This window comes from Sceloporus undulatus, chromosome 4 (genome assembly GCF_019175285.1).
Source record: "Sceloporus undulatus isolate JIND9_A2432 ecotype Alabama chromosome 4, SceUnd_v1.1, whole genome shotgun sequence".
Taxonomy (NCBI): Eukaryota; Metazoa; Chordata; class Lepidosauria; order Squamata; family Phrynosomatidae; genus Sceloporus; species Sceloporus undulatus.
In genome coordinates, this window is record NC_056525.1 from 39,871,144 (window position 1) to 39,878,963 (window position 7,820).

The 7,820-nt window shown below is 41.4% G+C and overlaps 1 protein-coding gene across 2 annotated transcripts in view; it reads right to left on the reverse strand.

The window, feature by feature from the left end:
- The window catches only part of RALY (RALY heterogeneous nuclear ribonucleoprotein), a 330,954-nt gene extending 325,190 nt beyond the window's left edge, over positions 1-5,764 (reverse strand). Inside the window, exon 1 of one of the 2 annotated variants that reach the window (XM_042466213.1) lies at positions 5,163-5,764. The gene's annotated coding sequence lies outside the window, so the exon portion shown is untranslated. The remainder of the gene's footprint in view (positions 1-5,162) is intronic. The other variant, XM_042466212.1, reaches the window with a different exon arrangement.
- Between the last annotated feature and the right edge of the window lie 2,056 nt (positions 5,765-7,820).

Consider the following 7,820-nt stretch of genomic DNA (forward strand, 5'->3'; position numbering starts at 1 on the left):
TATGGGTTAGAAGAAAATCACTTGTTATTAACCCAAGACACTTTTGCTTAGCAAAGATTTATAAATTTAGAAAGCATTTGCTGTGGCAATATATGTGAATACTGTGTCTACTCAGCTCATTATTTCAGACTTCACTCTGCTTCTGCCTTCTCTGTTTAATGCCTACAATGCTTTGCTAGTTCAATGCACTTTTCCAATCACTATATTCTTCTCAAGCTCTTCACATTATTTTTTGATACATACTCAGCAAAATTCACTCCTGTGGACAAAACTCAATCTTGTGCTTTAAGGATGTGGAGGAAAAAAATATCTTGAGAGTCTTTGTTTTAGAAGAAACTCCTGCACACATCAGGAGGTTTCTTGGAGGAGGAAAATAGAATAGCCACTCAGATGTCATTGGACTGTTAACTCTCATCAGCCCTCATCAATGTAATTAGTGGTAGAGGACAATGGGAATTGCAGTCCAGCAATATAAAGAAGTCCAGAGGGAGCCCATTCCTTATCTAGGCTCTACTGGCCAAGATGCTGAGCTGAGAAAACTGTTGTTCAGATCTCACTTTTGCCATTAATGGATCAAGGGATAGAGCTAATGGAATGAAGTCTATCAAGTAAGAAGAACCAGGAAAAGACTATATAATTACATACTGTCTTCCACCCAGTCACATTGCACTGATGTAACCCCATCCATGAAATGGCATTAACCAAAGCTGAGGATTACATGCTGAGAGAGTTATTAATTATGGTTTAAAATGACCATAGCTCCACTCCAAGTTAACCAGGATTTGGAAAAAAAAAATGATTTGCTGTGAGGATGGGATTTCCATCTTCTTCTGCACTGGCCCCAGATAAGCCTCTCTCTCATTCTGCTCCATTTCACCCTCTATCTGCAAGACAGGGATAACAGCATTGATTTACTTTACAGGGATGTTATTAGGATTACTGATAAGGATTTGATGCACTTCTAATACTGTCAATTATTAAATTTCTTAGCATGGTGCCCTCCAGAAGTGTTGGACTGCAACTCCTGTCACCCCCAAACATCTGGTGATGATTGGAATTGCATCCTGCACATCTGGAGAGCATCAAGTTGGGAACAGTTGCTATGACGTTATTAAATACTAAGGAATGTATTAGTAGTTTGAGTAGATTCTAGATATCAAGGAACAACTGTGATTTTTCAAAGGTCACCCTTTGCCTTTGGCTTGATCTTTACATTCAGTTCCAGACCTGAAATTTCCACATGCAAATGTCACTATGGGACATAGATCAACCTGTTCTGGACCTTTTACCAAGAGTATTATGACTGGTATGTCCTTTTATTTCTGGTATGGTTTGCATTTTTATCCCTTTAATTCGGCTTTTCCCCTTTCAAATAAAATGATCTCCATCAAGAATGTTAAATCTCCCCTTCACACCTGTAAACAAGAAATCTGCTCCAGAGGTTTTGGCTGATAAATGCATGTGCACGTGCACGTGCAGAGAGAACACATAAAATCTGTTTGAGAATGTCCGCATCTTGGGTTGACTCTATGTACTCATGTCTTACAATCTCCTGCCTCCAAAGCCATTGTTTCCTTAGAATCATGAGGGGCCTCATGGGCTGTTGATTCCAACCCTCTGTTCAGTGCATGATCTCTTTTTGAAGATGTCTAATAAAGGAGATCTCACCACCTCTCTAGGCAACTGGTTCCACTGAAAAACTGCTCTTCTCTGCCCTATCATCATCTTCCTTGCCACACAAGTTTTCGTCCCCCTTCCTTACACACGTATTCTCCGTGGTAATCCTTCCCTGCCATAAGCACAATACAAGATAAAACATCCTTCCAAAATCACCATTATCTGCCTTTTCAGGGGAAGCAGGCAATCCTTATGAGACTCGCTTTCTTTGTTTTGCTATTCCCTTGAAATCCATCTACAACTTTATCTTGACAGTCAGAGCCCATATACTTCCTCCACTGGCATTCTACTAGGAATTTGAAGAATATTATTCTAAATTATATGTGCTTCTCAGAGAGACACCTTACATTCCAGCCAAGTCCAATTTTTCTCCCCAACCAAAAACATCTATAAATATGAATAATACTAGTGACAAGCTCTGATTGAAAGTGGGTAGCTTTTAAGAGACTCTAAAGAGCTGTGTGCTTGCTCCATTATTGGATGCTGCCTAGATTTTCTCTCACACAACACAAGCTCCTTTTGTGGTTCATTTTTTTCTGAGGTTTTTAAAGAACGAAATAAAACAGTAGCAACAAGAAAAGCCCAGCCAAATAATATTTTTTCTTCTGTGCATCTTACAGGTACACCTCTACAGTCACAGACATGAGCCTGATAAAGTTAGAATGATTGAAACCCCCTTGATCGCAGTCAGATTGTTAGGCATGTACTTGTCTCTTCCCTCACAAACATGAATGTGGCCCCTGGGTGCTGAGCTTTGACTGGAGTGTCTGATATTTCACCAGCTTGTTACAACAGTCTGAAACTCTTGGAAAAGAAAAAAAGCATGGAAAAACAGCCACCAGTATAAGAAACTAATAAGAAGCAGCAGACACAATTCATCTGAAAAGGCTAAATGGAAAACAGTGGCACAAATGTATTTAAACATAGAAGTTGCCCCTCCTTAGCATTTTCTACTAAAAAAACCACAAAACCTGGTAAAACTGAAAAGTAGGGATTGTTGTACTAAACTAGCTTGTAGATAGGGATGTAAACCCATAAACCTGGCACTCAGAGCTAATCGTGGTGTCATGGTTGGCTTGTCTAGAAGTAGCAACATGAGCCCACCTGCCTTTCACAGCTTATCTAGTTCTACCATGCCAAAGATATCCTGCATTGTTCATAGTATTATCTTCTTCCTGGATGTTCTTAGCACATTTATAAGACTTCAGACAGTGCATCAATCCAGAGGAAATCCCTTTATGAAACACAATGTTTCAGGAAGACAAGTTTTCAAATGGAAGCTTCATTATACCTTTTCAGGACAAATGCTTGCAGAAACTGAACTTCTGCCAAGATGGGGCATGTCAAGAGCTGAGTAGCAATCTAATATTGTTTATATCTGTAAGAGGCAGCAGTCCTGTGCTATTTTAACAAGCTGAAATATGTGAAGATTGCCTGCATTTACATGAATCCTATTTAACTGAAGTCTGTTCGTTTTTGAGTGAAGATCCAAGTGTTGTGGAGTGACTGAGAAATCCACATTAAAGTTTCTATTCAGCTACAAAACTCATTGTGAGCCTCAGGGAAAGCCAGTACCACTCAGTCTAAAATTATCATTTGCTCCTTGGAGGAAGGGTGAAATAAGCTTAAGAAATAAATAATGGGGTATTCAGAAGAATGCATCTTGAAGCAGAGTCCCAGCAGAATACAGGTTCATTGGAACCACATGGGCCCATGTTGCCATGGAAAGAACAGTTTTATGTCAACCATACGTGTTATTGTTGTTGTTTTAAGTGCCCCTATTGAAATGCGTCCCATGCACTTGACAGTGTGGGTGCGTGTAAATTACTGAGACACACTGCTGAGCAGCAAGATGAAATTCCCACTTTGCAAGACCAGCACAGCAACTACTACAATGTTTGATTTAGATGCAAGACAGCAAGGTTCAGCTCCTTGTTCAGTTCGCTGCACAGCCTTGGGCAAGTCACTAACTCTCAGCTGCCCCATCTCAAAACCTAGCCAAGGTTCCTAGGAGGATTTGAGGACACAAAGCATAGCAAATGGTTTGTGTACTTTCAAAATAGTATCCGATATGAACAAACATTTTCTTTGAAAATAAAACTGAGCTACATGGTAAGTTATGGAGAGGAATGATAGGCCAATAGAAGAACAGAAATGGTGCCTCTAGGAGATCTTGGCTACTGTTCCTGGCACCTCTTGTTTAAAAAGCTCAGGGAGCAAAAGTGCTGGAGACAATATTTAGCAGCTTCCTATGTTAGAGCACATGTTAAAGTTTGCTTCCTACCAAACTGAAGACTCATCCCTATAAATATAGCTTAAAGTAACACATCCAGAGACCATTCCGGTAATGCCGGACCAAGGTAATCTTGATCTCACAAAATGTTAAGCGATTCAGTTTCAATAATTACACGGGAAGCATTTCATGCCATTTCTGCAAAAAACATTTCTCAGTTGCTTCTACCAACCAATCAGAACGGATAACATCAACAGAAAAACAGGTAATTTGATATATTTCATACAGAGACTGAGACACCTACATGGAAAATGCTTTAGTGCTGATGTAAACACATATGAACTTGCTGATTTTATTCATTTTGATGTTCCTTGTTTACCGAAAGGGGTTTGCCATATAGGTTTGGTTTCTCCAAGGTTCAAGGAGAGGATACTCCTCTCTCTCTCCATCCTACTGCCCATCTCTGTTGGCACACACTGTGCTTTTTGCCCGACTGACCAGGGGACTCAGAACAAGGCGGAAGTATGGACAGTGCAAAACATATTTGAAATCCAATTTTCAAGGGGCTGTTTAAAAATAAAGCGAGGTGGGGAGGGAAAGATTTCATTTCTATCAGTGATGTCCAATTTCCTTTCCTGTTTTCTTTTAAAAAAATAAAAGTAAAGGCAAGACATTGCTATCTGTTTCAGCAGGCACAAGAAGGAAAGACTTTGCAGTAATATTGAAAAGTTCAAAGACAAAAGAAAAGCACACACATTAGTCCAACCTTGGAAGAAGAAGAAAAAAAGAAAAGGAAAACAGATATATATATATATTTCAAAAAAGAGAGCAAAGGGAGGACATAAGACAAGCTTGCCAATACAGAGATTGCAAGGAAAATACTGTACAGAAGGGGGGTTAGGCAAAGGAAGGGGGAAAATAGTGGAGGGGAAAAAGGAAAGAGACCCCCAAAAGGAGAAAAGCAATCAGCTACAACATCTCATACTTCAAAGAGAGCAAAGGGACAATCAAGAAAGGAAAAGGAAAGGAAAAGAAAAGAAAGTGGGAGAAAAAAGTATGTTGTCTCTTTTTTCTTTTTTAGGGAGGAAAAAAAAGGCCATACAACAACCACCACAGCAAGAAAAAGTAACTCCTGATGGCCAGGGATTGTAAAGAAGAAAGAAGGGGGGAAGAAAAAGAAGCATCTGGGGAGGGAAGAAAGAGGAGGAGGAGGAGAAGGGAGGGGAAAAAGAGAGAGAAAAAAATTACTCACCAAGCAAGAAAATGGCCAGAAGTAAAAATGGTCAAAGAAGAAGTAAGTGAGTGAGTGAGAGACAGGGAAGGAGGAGAGAGGGAGAGAGCCCCGAGCCAAGAGAGGAGGCAGGCAGAGCCCAGCAGTTGGCAGCCCAGGCAAGGGACCACGGGCTTCCCCAACCCTGAGCTCTCGATGCCAGCTCCAGCGAGCCTCGATCAGACTGGCACCGCCAGTCCTGGCACCCAGAGCCCTTCCTCGGAAGGCACCATTGGAGGCACCGGAGAAGGGGAAGATCTCCAGCCTCCTCCTTTCTCAGCTGGACAGAACCAAAAGCAGAGCAAAGACCCAGCCTCCAAGGGAGATGGAGAGCAAAGGCAGCCTGGAGCAAGAGGAAAACACAGCCTGGCAAGGCTGGGCTTTCCTGGGCACTGCCTCCCTCTCCTGCCACCCCTCTTTTCCTGAGTGGCGTTGGAAAAGTCCAGGCTGGAAGGAGGGAGGAGGAAAGCTCAGCATGGCTAGGCTCGATCGTAGCTGCAGCTGCACTGGAGGCATAATCCATGTAGATCCCTCTTTAACTGCCTTGGCTCAGTGCGATGGAGTTCTGAGGGTGGTTGCTTCTGGTTGTGCCCCAGAGCACCGCTTTTGGAAGAGACCGAAGTTATGTTTTTGGAGATTTTTTTTGGGGGGGGGGGGGGGGGGAATGTGAAGTTTTTCTTTCTGGAATTTGTGTTTGTTTGTTTGTTTAAAATGATCAGTTTTCAGAATTTTTAATTCCTGGAGTGTAGCATCCAAAGACAAGGTTTTTATATCCAGGCAGTTTTTAATCGTGAATTTTAAACATGAATTTTATATGTAATTATTGTCCTATGTATTGTAATATACATATTGCATGGAGATGCAGCTTAATATGTGTATTTTAGGTAATGCTTGTGCGTATAACTGGCGGGTAAGAAATAATAATAATAATAATAATAATAATAATAATAATAATAATATCTTAATAGCAAAAAGAAATCTGTTGCTCTCTTCAATTTGTTTTCTGCTAGTAGCAAAAATCTTGTCAGATGCGATCCCTGATTAAAAAATGAATGATTGATTCTGAAGCTTGGGACAAAAATTCTCACAGACGTGTCTGTAATGCAACAAAACTACAATCCCCAGAATTCCATCACATTGAACCAGGGCAGTGAAAGCAGGGTCAAACCGGATTATGTCTCCTGTCTGAATGCAACCTGTGTAAACAGTCTGCGATCAGATATATTAACCTTTTTGGAAGAGGTGGAAGTAGGCGCCATGCCAGAGCATCCCTAAAGGACAGCTCCTGGTTGTTTTTGCAATGATGATGGTGTATATAGGATTGTAGCTGCATCCACACTGTAGAAATAACCCACTTTGACATCACTTGAACTCCCTTGGCTCAGTAGTAGGAAATTCTGGGGATTGTAGTTTTGTGAAGTTTTTAGTCTTCTCTGTCAGAGAGCTCTGGTGCCACAATAAACTATAAAGCCCAGGATTCCATAACACTGAACCATGGCAGTCAAAGTGCTGTCAAACTGGATTATTTCTCCAGTGTGGATGCAGCCATGATGTGCTTGCCAGCGTTTTTAAACAGGGTGTGATCAGATATATTAACATTTTAGGAAGAGGTAGAAGAAGGTCAGAGGACTGCCAGAACATCCCTAAAGGACAGTTGGTATTCGGAATTCGACAAGCTACTGGTTGTTTTTGCAATGATGATGATGATCATCATCATCATCAGTTCATGATGATCATCATTCCATGGTGGGTATAGTTGTGTGTGTGTGTGTGGCAATGCTAAGCACCTTACTCAAAGAACATACAAAGTCGGTATGGTAAAAGTTTATATGCCAAAACTTTTCTCCTTCCCCCTCTAGAACCCAATCCCAAAATCAGACAACCTTGTATATCTGATTAAACCAGTTTAGACCTGGGGATGGTAGGAGAAGGCTCTAGTACTAGTGGTGTGGTCCATTCACCCAGCATTTTGACCAGCCACAGAAAATTATTTTATGCAGTCCTATGGTATTCAAAATTGCCATTTGTTGTGTGTGCCTTCAGGTTGTTTCTGACTTACTGTGACCCTATCACGGTGTTTTCTCAGCAAGTTTCTTCAGATAGGGTTTACTATTGCCATCCTATGAGGCTGAGAGACTGTGACTTGCCCAAGGTTATCCAGTGGGTTTCCACGGCTGAGTAGGGAGTGAACCCTGGTCTCCAGCATTGTAGTCCAACACTCAAACTACTACAATACACTGGCTCATAATGCAGTATTAGTTTAGGCAAGCTTAAACACAGATGAAATCAAAGGTCCTGCTATCAGCATGTCTCATTCTGTATAGGACTAGTGCCTTCAACAGACAATGTTGTACTTGGGTCTCACCCAAGAAAGTATTGTGACTTGGAGAGTGCTCTGTTGCCCATAGCACCATCAATGGCCTGACACCAGTTCAGTGGTGGGACAGTGTCACCACTTTGGGTTTTGGCCTGGACTTTAACAGACCCATCCAAAGTGCTGAAATGGACTCATCTGAAGGTCAAAGTAAAATTTGGAGTGGATTCATTGCCCCACTGATATGGAATCAACTAGCTACCAGTGTGGCAGTTCAGAGCAGCTGTACCAGTTTAACTTCAGTGGTCAAATTAGTTAAATATATG